General features: G+C 41.0%; 1 pseudogene; it reads left to right on the top strand.

Moving 5' to 3' along the window:
* The window catches only part of LOC140001229 (kinesin-like protein KIF27), a 40907-nt pseudogene that overhangs the window by 8058 nt on the left and 18974 nt on the right, over window positions 1-13875 (top strand).

Genomic DNA, 13875 nt, shown 5'->3' with positions numbered 1-13875 from the left:
GGTCAATGTAGCTCTTTAAAAAACAAAACAAAACAAAAGAGCAACAAAGTTTTTTATATGAAGCATGGGCTGAAGTGTCACTGCATGAGCTACGTAATCATGAACAATCTGGTCTATGCATAACTGAATAGATTTTTCCCCTTCAGACCAACTTTCTGAGGAAGAAGAAACTAAAACTCCTGTCCAGCAACCAGCTGTGGAAGGCAAAAATGGATTACGGGTGATTTCCACTCGCAAAGGCAGTTCTACTGCTACTAAACAAGGTATTCCAGCACCTTAGTAGGATAAATCAGAAGAACTTGACAGTTAACTCAAAAGCAGTGTGGTGTAAAAACACAACAAAATGTAGGGATGCTGAATGGACTCGGTTATTTCCATGATCTCATTTCTGCCATGAATACCATCATGTGCCAATTGGGTCAGAAAGGTGAACTCCTGTTCTTTATTTTTGGAGAACAAAACAGGGCCACAGCATGGAGTTGAAATGGCTGCACGTGCAGCCTTGCAACCACTGTTGATAAGCCATATCTAACGATAGAGGGATCTAATATCGTGTAAATGGATTAAAATTAAAACTACATTTTTAAGCCTGAAGGATGAAAGGAGGGGCAAAATGCCCTTGGTTCTCTGGCTCTTTCACTTGTGAGGAGTGTTGACAGGCTTTATTCTAAATACTTCAGAAAGTTGCTGAGCGCTAAGAAGCCTGAGGAGCTGTGGTCCTCAGTGAGTGCCTCTAAGCCAGTCTCATGAACTGTTTCCTATTTTCAGAGGGCAATCTGAATTTTGGAATAAAAACACTTGAGGAAATCAAATCTCAGAAGATGAAGGAAAAAAATAAGAGACACAGTGGTGAGTTAGTACAGTCAGTACTTTAGGTGTTAGCTGAGCACGTGTTTCGATGATAGATGGTGGCAAATAAGCATGTTAGTAATAGACACAAGGAGACAGCATGTGGGAAGATGCTCTTTTCAAAGTTCTTGGAAATCTGTGGCTTTATTAGTTTAGTTGAAGATGGAAGTGGTTCAAGAGGAACTGAGTTGTGTTTTTGGGCTATTCAGCGTATTTTCCTTGAAACAGTAGATCACCGTATTTAAAGCTATGTGGTTATTCCACAAATGCTTGAAAGTCTGCTCCTAACGTCAGCCTAGAGTCCTAAATTGTGATGTGCTGCTCATTTCTTTGTGGTGTTTGAACATTTGCCAGTTAACTTTAAATTCATGCATGTATACAAAGCTGTACGCAGACCAGGAAGCTGCTGATGCTCCAACTGAGTTTCTGGGTGTGCATTACGCTCCTCTTAACATGTGTGTTGGGGGCTTACAGCAGTGCTTACAGTAGAGCTATTTGACCTGCAGTGTGGGTTAAGGTGGGTAACATAGAAAAGGGATTCGGTGTTACTGAAACACTGGATATGTTACTTTTATCATAGTTAGCTTTGTTACATCATGTCTAAAACTAGACTGAAGCTCTTCAGGGCATTGTCCTGTCTTCTGTTTCTGAGAAGTACTTAAATGCTTTAGGGAACTGAAGCTAGAAATACACCCTTTTGTTTCAGTCATTTCACAGTTTAGCTTTCTAAATGTCTCTTTGTTTATCAAGTCTTTAGGGTGGAGTAAGCTCTGTGTACTTACAAATTGCTGCATCAGACATGCTAAAGCAGTGTTCCATGTCATTAGTAGGACCGACTTGGTCTTATCTGTTGTTTTAATATAAAAATCTGAAATAATCCATTCACGTATGCTGACATGGTTTGTAGAAAAGCATGACCTACAAATGAGTAAAGCACTAAATAAATAAATAAATAAATAAATAAATTACTACTTGCTAGAAATAACCATTGCTATAATGTTGCCTTAAAATTATATGGTACATGTATATAATGCTCATCTTCTGTTGGTGATGCATGAATCTGAGTAACAGGTACTTTTGGCTGCAGGAGCTGTGTTCACAACTCTTACTGCTTGGAGCAGACTGCACAGAGAGTTGCACTAACAGCCTGCTAGTGATATGCAGATCAGAACGTTTGGGAACTGGGTCATTTATGGGAGCTGTCAATCCATGCCATGATGGTGTTGCAAGTTGGATTATTGAGGGCTCTTTTTGTAACGGGGTTACTTACTTCCTTGACACATTAGTGAAAGCCTTCTCTCAAGACTATGGCTCTTGCTAATACATAACACAAATGGAAACAATTTCAAATACTTGCCAGCAGCCTTTGCTTCCTTTTACCTTCATGCGGATTTTTCCTGTAGCCTATGTAGTAGGGAATATTGTGTTCAGATAAATAGGGTTTGGGCAACAGGCTGTTATTTACTTCCAATATTTTACCGCACTTCAAAACTCTTACTTGAAAACTACTGTAGAAGTTGAAATGATGCTTCAGGTCATAGTTTGATCTGTGGAATTATGAAACTCCTTGTGGTATTTGATTAAGGAGGCATTGGGGAGGCATTGGGGAGGCAAGGACAATCCCCAGACAAGGACTGTATATCTCGAAACAAGACGCTGCAACTCATGATAAGGAAGCGGTAGACAGACAGAGAAACAAATGGAAGGACTATAAATCTCAAAACTGGACATTGGAATTCATTATAAAGATACAACAAATGGAAGAATTAGCAACAACCAGCGCTTGCAATTAAGAAACATGCCAACTCGGCAGATTCCTGACCAAAGGTGAAAAGTACACTGTGAGGAAGACTCGGGGTCTTCCTCCCAAAGACCCCTGCCCACGTCCCAAAGACCCCTGCCCACAATTCTTGGGAGGCTCTACGCAGGCGCAAGGTGCCAAAAGGCTAATTAGCATGAGAAGCGAGGGAAGGCGGGGATAGGTAAGGAATATGTATAGGCGCTTGTAGAATATTGATAGATTGATTGTATAAATTCAAGACTGCTTTCCGCCTTGGGTATGCACGATAGGTGGAGAGATCCCCTGTGCATCATCCAGCGCTGCAATAAAGACTATACCACTTCAAGGAATTTCGGCTTCGATCTTTGAATCATATTTGAACACTTTCTTTCTGTGATCAAAAAGCTTCCTTAAACACAGCCTCAAGCTCAATTACACCAGTGTGTTTTTAATTTTCTACGGCTGGTTATTTCTATAGCAATACAGAATAACACTGCTCATAATTCCTGAGGTGGGGGGAACTATACCAGCCTCTGAAAGGGTGCTAGCAAGCACTTCTAATTAGCTGAAAGCTTTTGAGGTATCAGCCCATTGTTTTTTCAGGGAAGGGGGAATGGGAGCCATACTTTGAAACTGAAGTGCTAGGTGCTTAATAAAATGGGTCTGCCAGAATTGTAGGTGTGGTGCTAAAATATGAAGCCTGGCATGGTGGTAGGCCTTGGTGAATCACTGGATCCATCTTTAGGTGTTGCAGAAGTGGGATAATTTGATCCTGCTGTAATATGAATAGTATTGAAATGTCCTACCAACTGAATTAGCAATGTTAACAACTATCTGCGACTCAACTAGAAAATAACCTGCAATCTCATGTATTTGCAATTCACTTTATAAACTCATTGCCATCCATTATGATGATGATGATGTAGAAACACCGAATTCAGGAATAAGGTTTTGTAAATTGATATCATGTTGTCACTATAGTATTTCAGTGAATTGGAACAGCAGAATTCCATGGGTAGTACTTGTTAAATGTACTTGTCAGCTGGGCTCTTAATTGCATGCCAACTACGATAAGACAGCAAAGGTATACTTATTGGTGTGTTTATATTGGTGTATTTATAGACGAAAGAAGGGAGTTTGCAGCCACTTTATGTACCTGTGTAGAGGTTCAGCTATGTGTAATTATTTTCAGATTGTATGTGCAAAAAGAAGGATTTGGCAGCATTAGCCACTGCTGCCACTGTACAAATAAAGACTGTTGTGCCGTTGTACTGTTTACATTAACTATAAATACACCACAGTAGAGAGAGACTAGAAATTCCAAGCTTTTACTGAAGAGTCATACTATAGTTCTTTTTTTTTTCTTAAGCCAAGCACAGCAGGGAGTCTGCAGACAAAACTTTGAGTGTTGTCTGCTTTAGAGCAACATCCAGCATCATAAGGTCTTGTGGAACATGACTGAGCACTTTTATCTGGTGCTTTTTCTTGCTGTAAAGATGCACCTGTAATCTTTTCTCTGAGCTTCAAGTTTCAACATATTTCGTGTCCAGCTAGTAAGAGCATGAAGTCTCTCAACTTTAACTAATTTCCTCAGCTGGTTAACTATATAGTTATTTAGCATTAAAATATTTGTCAATGTATGCACACGTGTGCATATGTGCACAGTCTTGTCTGCACAAAAATCCAAATGTATCCTGTTCTGTCATTTAAAGAGTGACAAATATGAATTACTTATGATGTAGATATGATTGACCTGTATTTTCTAGATACATAGTTGTGGTCTGATCAGCTAATCTGAATATCAGCATCAAGTAGATTCACAGCTCAATGGCCGTTTTCTCCTAAGATGACCAGCTTCATTTTCTCTTCTTTTGAGAGAAATGGAGTTGAGTAACTTTGTGTGATGAGAATGCTCTTTTCTGTAACCTTTTTGTCTCCTGTAAACTTAAGAGTAGAGCATGGTTCTTTCATCTCTGAAAAGTGAAATGACATATTCCTTTTAAATCATTATTTTGGGGAATGGTCTCTGCCATGCTATTGTTGCATGTTGACATACCTGAGTATATATGGAGCACCTATACAATTTTGGACTGGAGAAATTCTGGAGTTAAGTGGTAAAGAGAGCCTGTGGAAACTTCTGCAGAGTCTCATGTTCTTTTGTAATAGTACTTAATAAGGAACAGATTTGTAGGTTATCTAAGCAGATAACTCAAGAACTTGTTTCAAAATCTAAAGATCCCTTTTGAACAGTAATTTCAAGAAGTATGTATTATCTCACTACACCGCTGTCATAATATGTCAGCATATCTAGATGTCTGTTTTCTATGAAATTTGTAATCAGAGATGGATATCATCACTTTCAATACTCTGCTAATTGACCAAACTCTGCATGGAAAAATTGCAGTTGGACAAACATAGATATACCCAGGATCTATCTTTAATGCTAGGTAAATGATTTGATCTTTAGAATGGTGTCCCAGGGATGTACATGTTGCTTTTAGCTACAGGCAACAACAGAAGGCATAAGTGTTACTTAGTTCTGTCTCCTCCCAACGTATCCTCTGTGTCTTGCTCTAAGAACAGGTGAACTTGATGTTTGTGGACGGTACCAGCTGAAATGCTGGGTTCACCTCCCTGTGGAGAAAACTGCTTGCTGAATCTCCAGTGCATTGCAAACAAAATTAAACTTCTTGTAAAAGAAGAGATAAGGCTGCTTACCCCAAACTGGAGCTTGCGTATGTGTATTATCTACTTCATTTTTAAATTGTGTTTGTCAGGCTCTGGGGATGGCATCTGAAATAGTTTTTAAGCACTAAATTATTCTATTCTATTCTATTCTATTCTATTCTATTCTATTCTATTCTATTCTATTCTATTCTATTCTATTCTATTCTATTCTATTCTATTCTATTCTATTCTATTCTAATTGTGTCTATTTCCACCCAGAACATGAAGACCAGCTTCTTGTAGAGCCACCTTTTTTCCACGAAATCTCTCAAGAGCGAATGTATTAGCCTAAAATGTGTTTGGTAGATTGTTGTTTTTTTTTTTTTTTTATGTAATTCTTCTTTAGTTACCTAAGGTAATACAGTGTAGTCGGTTAAAATATAAATAAATTATACTGTATCTTTTTGATTTCTCCCTCATTCCCCCAATTCCAGCCCTGTCTTATGCTTTCTGAGCCAAAAAAACCCACTTCTGTGGTTTAATGATATGAATTATTGCTTGTTTGATCAAACAATGTTTTCATTCTACCTTCTGTGCTACTTTCCCAGGAAACTGATAATTAAAAGAAGCCAGCTCAGTAGAATTTCAGACATGGCAATGGAATCTGCTCTAATCAGTTCAGTCCCTACCATTGCGTCTCGTTTTGCCTTACTACAACTGGAAAGTGATACTGATTCAGAGCCTGGAAAAGGCAGAAGTGGCCGACGTGCTGGTAAATCTCTAGCTTCAGGGTGTAGATCTATAAATGTGAAGAAAAGAGAGAAAAGAAGAAAAAGGAGAGAACAGCAGCAGAGTGAGGCCAATGATGTAAAGGGATTGTATTTTCAACAGTGAGTAAGGTTGTTGTCTCATCAAGAGTTTTTGCTGTCCCTGAAAAGTCATTGGTTTTGGTTTTCCCTGTGAAAGAAGAACTACTTAATCGCAGATTACATCTTTACATTGTCCTGTCTTATGTTTCTGAGAAGTACTTACACGCTTTAGGGAACTGAAGCTAGAAATACCCCTTTTTGTTTCAGTCATTTCACAGCTTAGCTTTCTAAATGTCTCTTTGTTTATCAAGTCTTTAGGGTGGAGTAAGCTCTGTGCACTTACAAATTGCTAAAGCAGTGTTCCATGTCATGAATGGGACCGACTTGGTCTTATCTGTTGTTTTTCATATACAAATCGGACAGAATCTGTTCTTGTTTTGCTCCTTGAGCTCTGTCGGCATTGTGTCTACAGATGTGTCTGTGTGTGGACGTGTGCCTGGGCACTCCCGGCGGCTGCTGGGCCAGCAGCTGCGAGCAGTTGTGAGCGTGGCTCGCCTACTTGGAGACCGCTTGTGTTTGAGGGAAAACTCAGCCTTTACCGCTGAGCTCCACCGGAGCCGTAAGGAGACGCTCTCCTCCATGACGAGCGCGGCGATGGAAGCCGCATTTCGCACCCCTGCTTTGACCACAAGCAGACGGCCCCCTCCACCCTCCCCAGGACTCGAGGGCGAGCTGTGCGCGTCCCTGGGGGCCGGGGGCTGCCCCCCGGTGTCCCCTCACACCCACCCCTCAACCCCCGCTCCGCCCGCGCCCTCCTGCCGCGGGGGGCCGCTGTGCGCGGCGGGGCGGCGCCGCCGAAGGTTGCGGCCGTTGCCTAGCGAGGCGCTGTCACCAGCAGCGCGGGCGGCCCAGGCGCGGCCCGCCGGCCCCTCAGCCCGACCGGAGGCTGCCTCCCGCCGCCCGGAGCAGGTTTGGAGCGGGGAGCGACGGGGCCGGGGCTGGGGCTGGGGGGAGCCGCCCCACAGCGCCGCTGAGCCGGCATTTTGCTTGGTGTTTGTTTGAGGAAGTAGGAAATGGGATCTCTCCCCTCCTCCGCCCCTCCCCTCCCGCGACTGGTTTGGGTGTCATTTTGGGAGGGGGGGGCGGGGGAGGGGGAGTCAGTAAGTTTTCAGTATGTGCTCGTGATTGCCGTGCCCTTTCTGAAATGAGCAGGATTTCAGGCTCTTGCTTCTCTTTCTTGGCTTCCCTTTGCTCTGTTCTGTACAACAAGGCTTTTTGTCAGCTTCCAAAGTTTCTCAGCTCTGAATGGACAAGCCCTCAATGCAAATGGGTGTGAGTGAAATGCCAAAACTCTTCTCTTTGCAACCACAGAAGACTTGTGTTTCAATCTGGTTGCATTTTCATGCAGGCTGAATTTGATGTGCTTAGCTGGTGAGTTCTGCCAGTTGGGTAACAGAGCAAAAAGGCTGCATGGGAGTTGAGCAAGAAGGAAGTTCAGCAAACTGTCCTTTGCATGGCAAAGCCTCCTTGACTGAGAATCAGCAAGAGCAGAAGATGTGTTTGGGATCCGGCAGCATTTGATACCCATCGAGGCTTTGGAGTGTTTCTGGTAGACATTTGTAAAGAAATCCTATTCGATGCTTCTTCTTGTGCTTCAGAATTAATAGATGGGGGGCAGTATAAGGAACCATGGTTGCTGAAATATATAACTAATAAAAAATAGTTCCATATGGGCATAAAGAGACGGATTAAAATCAGAGGAATGCTTGGTGTGTAGTAATCACAACTATTTAAAATCATACCCCCCATGTAAGCAACACGACAGCTTTCTGTGCTTCTGAAATTCTAAATACTTGGCCCTTGTAAGCAGAAGATGGCTTTCAAGCACGTGTGTGTCTGTAGGTATAAATTCAGGATAAAAAGGTTTTGTTTGAATAATTTCTGTTGCCTATGCATCGGTACTGTAGCAGTGAGAAAATAAGGTTCATTGTAAGTCTATGCTTTATCAAGAGTTCATTAACAAGATCTTACAATATTGTTGCTTCATCCGGCAGTATAACATCCAAACAGAAAGTCTGACCACTTTCAGACCAAAGGTTAAGTCTGCTAGCTTAGAAGGTAATAGAAGCAAAATTAGTTTCTGCACTGGTTTAACAGTTGTTAACATATCTGCTTTTTTATCACAGTTCCTTTCCAGGGTGTAATGATGCTTATGTATTCTTTGGGAAACTCTTCAACATTCTGTTTCAGCAGGGAGTTAATTCTTTATTATTTAACTCGGAGAACATTTTTTCTTAGGTGCAGAAAATTGCAAATGAGGTGAACAGAGGAATTGTAACAGATCTCGTAATGACTTCCTGAATACTGAGTGGGGAGCACAGAGATGGAGGCCGGCATGGAGGAGATCCTGGTTAAAGTTGCAGTAAGGGTCAGACCTCTGCTTTCCAAGGAAGTACTTCATAACCACCAAGTATGCGTGAGATTAGTCCCAAATACACAACAAATAATCATTGGGAAAGACCGTGTCTTCACTTTTGATGTTGTATTTGGCAAAAACTCAACCCAAGAAGAAGTTTATCCAGTTTGCATTAAACCTCTTCTAGTGTCTTTGGCTGAGGGATATAATGCTACAGTATTTGCATACGGACAGACAGGTTCTGGGAAGACTTACACCATTGGAGGAGGTCACATTGGTACGTTGTAAAAAGTCTTTTTTTGTGTGTGTGTGAACAATGTAGTTCTGCAAATTAAGTATTTAATACATAACAGATGATGCTTGAGAATTTTTAAGAGATAATGAAAAAATGTATAGCAAAAAAAGACATATATATTCCAAAGTTTATGTGATGGTTGTGTTCTAAACACAAATTCTGTGTCCGTTAGGCTATACCAAAAGTATGAGAGAAAAAAAAAATAAAAAAAAATTAAAGTGCTCTTTCCCATTCTCTATTCTAACAGGCAACTTACCCTACTTTCTGAAACACAGTGCTTTAGAAATTTTGGCTCCATTTATCCTACTTAGAAAGTATCTGCTTTAGGTAATTGTATGAAGCAAACTCACTCTTGGACTTTTTTCAGAGTCTGACAAAGAGATTTCATAGATAAATTTCATGGAATAGAATCCTAGAATGGTTTGGGTTGGAAGGGACCTTAAAGATCACCCAGTTGCAACCCCCCGCCACGGGCAAAGATGTCACCCACTAGACCGGGTTGCCCAGGGCCCCATCCAGCCTGGCCTTGAACACCCCCAGGGATGGGGCATCCACAGCTTCTTTGGGCAACCTGTGCCAGTGCCTTGCCACCCTCTGAGTGAAGAATTTCTTCTGAATATCTAATCCAAATCAACCCTCTTTTAGTTGGAAAGCCATTCCTCCTTGTCCTATCATTACACCACCTGCCAAAGAGTCCCTCCAGAGTCCCTCCCCAGCTTTCCTGTAGGCCCCCTTTAGGCACTGGCAGGCTGCTGTGCCTAAAGCCTCTTCTCCAGGCTGCACAACTCCAACTCCCTCAGCCTGTCTTCGTAAGAGAGGTGCTCCATCTCTCTAAGTATCCCTGTGGCCCTCCTGGACTCTCTCAAATACTTCCACGTCCTCGTGCTGGGGGACCCAGAGCTCCAGGTGGGGTCTCACGAGAGCAGAGCAGAGGGGGACAATCACTTCCCTCCCCCTGCTGGCCATGCTGCTTTTGATGCAGCCCAGGATATGGTTGGCTTTCTGGGCTGGAAGCACACATTGCTGGCTCAGGTGGAGATTCTCATCATCCAACACCGCCAGGTCCTTCTCCTCAAGGCTGCTCTCAATCTGTTTTCTGTCCAGACTGTAGTTGTGCTTGGAACTGTTCCAGCACAAGTGCAGAACCTTGCATATTGGCCTTGTTGAACTTTATGTGGAATTCAAATTTTGCTTTTTTAAAGGCAGATATCTGAAACTCTACTATTCGACTTACTTGGTATTTCCAAGTCAGTGTTTCTCAAACACCTGAGACTGGAAACTACTATTTTTCTGTATTAGTTCGCAGAAGAATTCTTCAGCTTCTGCATGTATACAGTTTTGCTTTCTGACTTTCCCTGAAATCGTGTATCACCAGCTCTGGTTATCTTCCCTTCCGTATCGAGAAGTCACAATTTGTTTGTCTGTTCTGCTGAATAAGAGAGAAGAAGTGGAGTAGCAGGAATTAGAAGACTATCTGGATTTTTCTTGGTCCTTGATTCTGAATTTGAAACCCTGAAAATTATGTATTCGTTCTTTTTGCATAAAGGATTTGAAGTTTTATCATTAATTCATTAGCAAGTTCAAAATATTTTTTTCTTCTAGCGTGATTTTTTACTAATTTAATTTTCTTGTAGTCTCGTACCCGCAGAAAGTAGTAAAGTTCTGTATCATTTCCATGCATTTCTGATCAACAGAAAAGCAAATCTTTACATGAAAACTTGGGAAAACTGAGCTCTTCCTATTCCTTATTATATTGAGTGATAAACCTCGCAGACTTCTCTTTAGTTTTAGTCTTTGTAATTTGTGTGACAGAATGACTGCAAGTGTCTGTGACATCTGTGTTTCTATTTTAGCATCATTTTCAGAGGATGAAAAAGGCATAATCCCACGGGCTATTCAGGAGTTATTTCAGCATATTTCTGAAAACCATAACATCAATTTCCGAGTGAAGGTATCTTATATAGAGGTTTACGAGGAAGAACTTTGAGATTTATTGGAGTTGGAGACCTCTGTGAAAGATTTACATATCTGAGAAGATGAAAACGGAAATACAGGTAGGATTTCAGCTCTAGAACTTCGTGCATTTGATTTCTGTTGTGTGCACAAATTATTGTTTCCATCTCTTGAAAAGAGAGCTTACCGATGACTAATACTAGACGAAGTCACGTTTTCAAAATATCAATTCAGTTTAGCTGATCTGAAGCAGCCTTCATTTGAGATTCCTATGAACAATATCAATGTTCCTCCAGAAGCAGCATCAGGTGGTAAGGTAGTACTGTTACTGTTTCTGCAAATTCAGCATAGAAACACAATTGTGCATGATTATTCAGTTGAATGAATGCTTTAAGATTAAGCCTTTGCTTCTCACTTCAAAGTTATATTTGTTAAGCTACTTATGCTGTAAATATCTGCTTCCATTCCACTAAGAACTATGTTCTTAACATAGGGTGGGAGTCACTTTTACTACAAACTTTCAAAATTTCTGTCTTTTTTTTTTTTTTTAACTGACAAAGTAAGCTTTGAGCTAGGTTTGCTCATACTTTTTTTCTAGATAGCACTAGGTTGCAAATTGCATAAGACGATGTGTAAACACCTAAGTGTATTCTGTGTATTCTGTTTACAATACTGTTTCAAATGGTGTGACAAAATACACCCATATATTCTATTTCTGCAGGTTTCAGATGTGCTGTACTTCATGCTTTCCACATACTGTTTTATTTTATTTAGCTATGTGCTACGACCTTATAATAATGCAGGCTTGTATGCTTCTGTGATTTGTGTTTATAGATTGACTTTTCATAATTGCAGTAAACTTTTACTGAAAAGTTTAAAATTAATGTAATTATTCTGATTTTCTTTTGGTGTTTGAAGTGATTGTTGGTGCTAAGGAATTCCAAGTAGAATGTGCAGATGAAGTGATGAGCCTGTTGGAAAGTGGCAATGCAGCTCGTCACGCAGGCACAACACAAATGAACGAACACTCTAGTCGATCACATGCCATTTTTACTATCAGTATTTGTCAGAAACAATCTGCAGAGTCTCAAAAAAAATAGTGATCCACAGGATTCATCTTGGAAATCAGTCCAGATGGTTGCTTCAAAGTTCCATTTTGTGGATTTGGCAGGATCAGAGAGGGTGACAAAGACTGGAAATACCAGTGAAGGATTCAAAGAATCAATTCAAATCAATAGTGGTTTGTTGGCCTTGGGAAATGTCATCAGTGCTCTTGGAGACCCAAAAAGGAAAAGCGTACATATTCCATACAGGGATGCTAAAATCACTCGCATTCTGAAAGACTCCCTAGGAGGGAACACCAAGACTGTCATGATAACATGTATAAGTCCATCCTCATCAGACTTTGATGAATCTTTAAATTCGCTCAAATATGCAAACAGAGCCAAAAACATTAGAAATAAACCAGTTGTCAACTACAACCCTGATCAAGACCGGATTGATGAAATGGAACTTGAAATCAGATTGCTCCGAGAAGCTTTGCAGAACCAACAAGTTGGTAATCAGTGTTGACATGACTTAAATCAAGAAAGAACCCGAATCAGTTTGCTAGAAGAACAGCTCACCCAGCTTCAAGTTCAGTGCTTCAGCTACAGAAACTGTTTGGACGAAGCCTTCCCATTCCTGGTTGATTTGAATGATGATGTTAGCTTAAAAAGCAGGAAGCTCTCACCGTGCAGCAAATTGACACTGGAACTGGCACCATGCAAGAGCCCCATCATATCACAATTCTTCAGCTGAGGAGAGAACTAAAGAACTGCCAGGTATTTCATTCTAAGTTGATTGTTTAGGTACCTATGAACAAATCAGGAAAGCTAATGTGTCTGTCTTGTAGGAGGAGGAGATAGAGTTCCAACAAGTTAGAATTTTATAAAATCAACCTATTTTCATTTTTCACACTGAATTCTGGTAAGCCTGTAGATTGTTACCTCGCAATCGCAGACACAAATTCTGGCTTTTCTTGGTTCTCATCATCCTAAATTACAGCTCTGTTATTTATTCTTCATTTTTTTTCTCTGGCTTATTGTAAAGCTCTGCTTCCCAGGTTCAAAACAGTGTAAGAGCTGGGTTTAAACTGAAAGATACCCAGGTAAGCATGCCATCCACAGCTCGGAGGAGATGGTTAGGGAGATGCTAAAATAAACAGGGCAATAAAGGCTCTTGAGCAGCTCTTAAGAGTTGTATTTACTTGAAAGATATAGGTTGTACAGAAAAGATACAGTTGTACAGAAGTATCTGTCTTTAGAATGGTAAGACATAGTGTGTCTATACTTTGCATTTGGCTCCTAAAGGTTTTCTGGAAGGCCAACTACATTTGGAAGTAACCTTCAATCACTATTGGATCACTTACCCAGAAAAACATCTGAAAAAAAATAACATTATAATTTCTTTAATCTTTAGGCTCTTCTTTGAGATGAAAAATGAGGAGGGCCATCCTTATTTTTTTGTTTGAGAAGTGTATTAATATTATGATTGATGCTGAGATTTTACAGCCAAATCTCACAGCACACCGAAGAAAGTAATTGGATTTAAATACCCACTTTGTAAGGTAGTGTTGGTTATGGGTCCATTATTTCCTTTGGGAGAAAGAAACTTGTCAAAACAAAATCAATAGATGAGAAACAGAAGTAAAGAAACGACTGGTGGAAACCACTTTTGAAGGGAGCAGCTGATTCCCCAGAGGGCCATGCTGCCATAGCCACAGGGACCTTGACAGCCTAGAAAGGTGGGCTGACAAGAACCTCATAAAGTTCAGCAAGGGCAAGTTCAGAGTCCTGCACCTGAAGAGGAACAACTGCAGGCACTAGTGCATGCCGGGGGCCACCCTGCTGGAAAGCAGCCCTGCAGAAAAGGAGCTGGGCGTCCTGGTGGCCACCAAGTTGAACATGAGTCAGCCATGTGCCCTTCCTCCTAAGAAGGCTAGTGGTTTTGTTGGCTGCACTAGGCAAAGTGTCACTAACAGGTCAACAGATGTGATCCTTCCGCTCAGTGAGGCCACAGCTGGAGTAGTGTGTCCAGTTGCAGTTGCAAACTGTATTTTGTGGTG

This window comes from Anas platyrhynchos, chromosome 39 (genome assembly GCF_047663525.1).
Source record: "Anas platyrhynchos isolate ZD024472 breed Pekin duck chromosome 39, IASCAAS_PekinDuck_T2T, whole genome shotgun sequence".
Taxonomy (NCBI): Eukaryota; Metazoa; Chordata; class Aves; order Anseriformes; family Anatidae; genus Anas; species Anas platyrhynchos.
The sequence above is the reverse complement of the archived record's forward strand: the minus strand, read 5'-3'. Positions and strand labels throughout refer to the sequence as shown.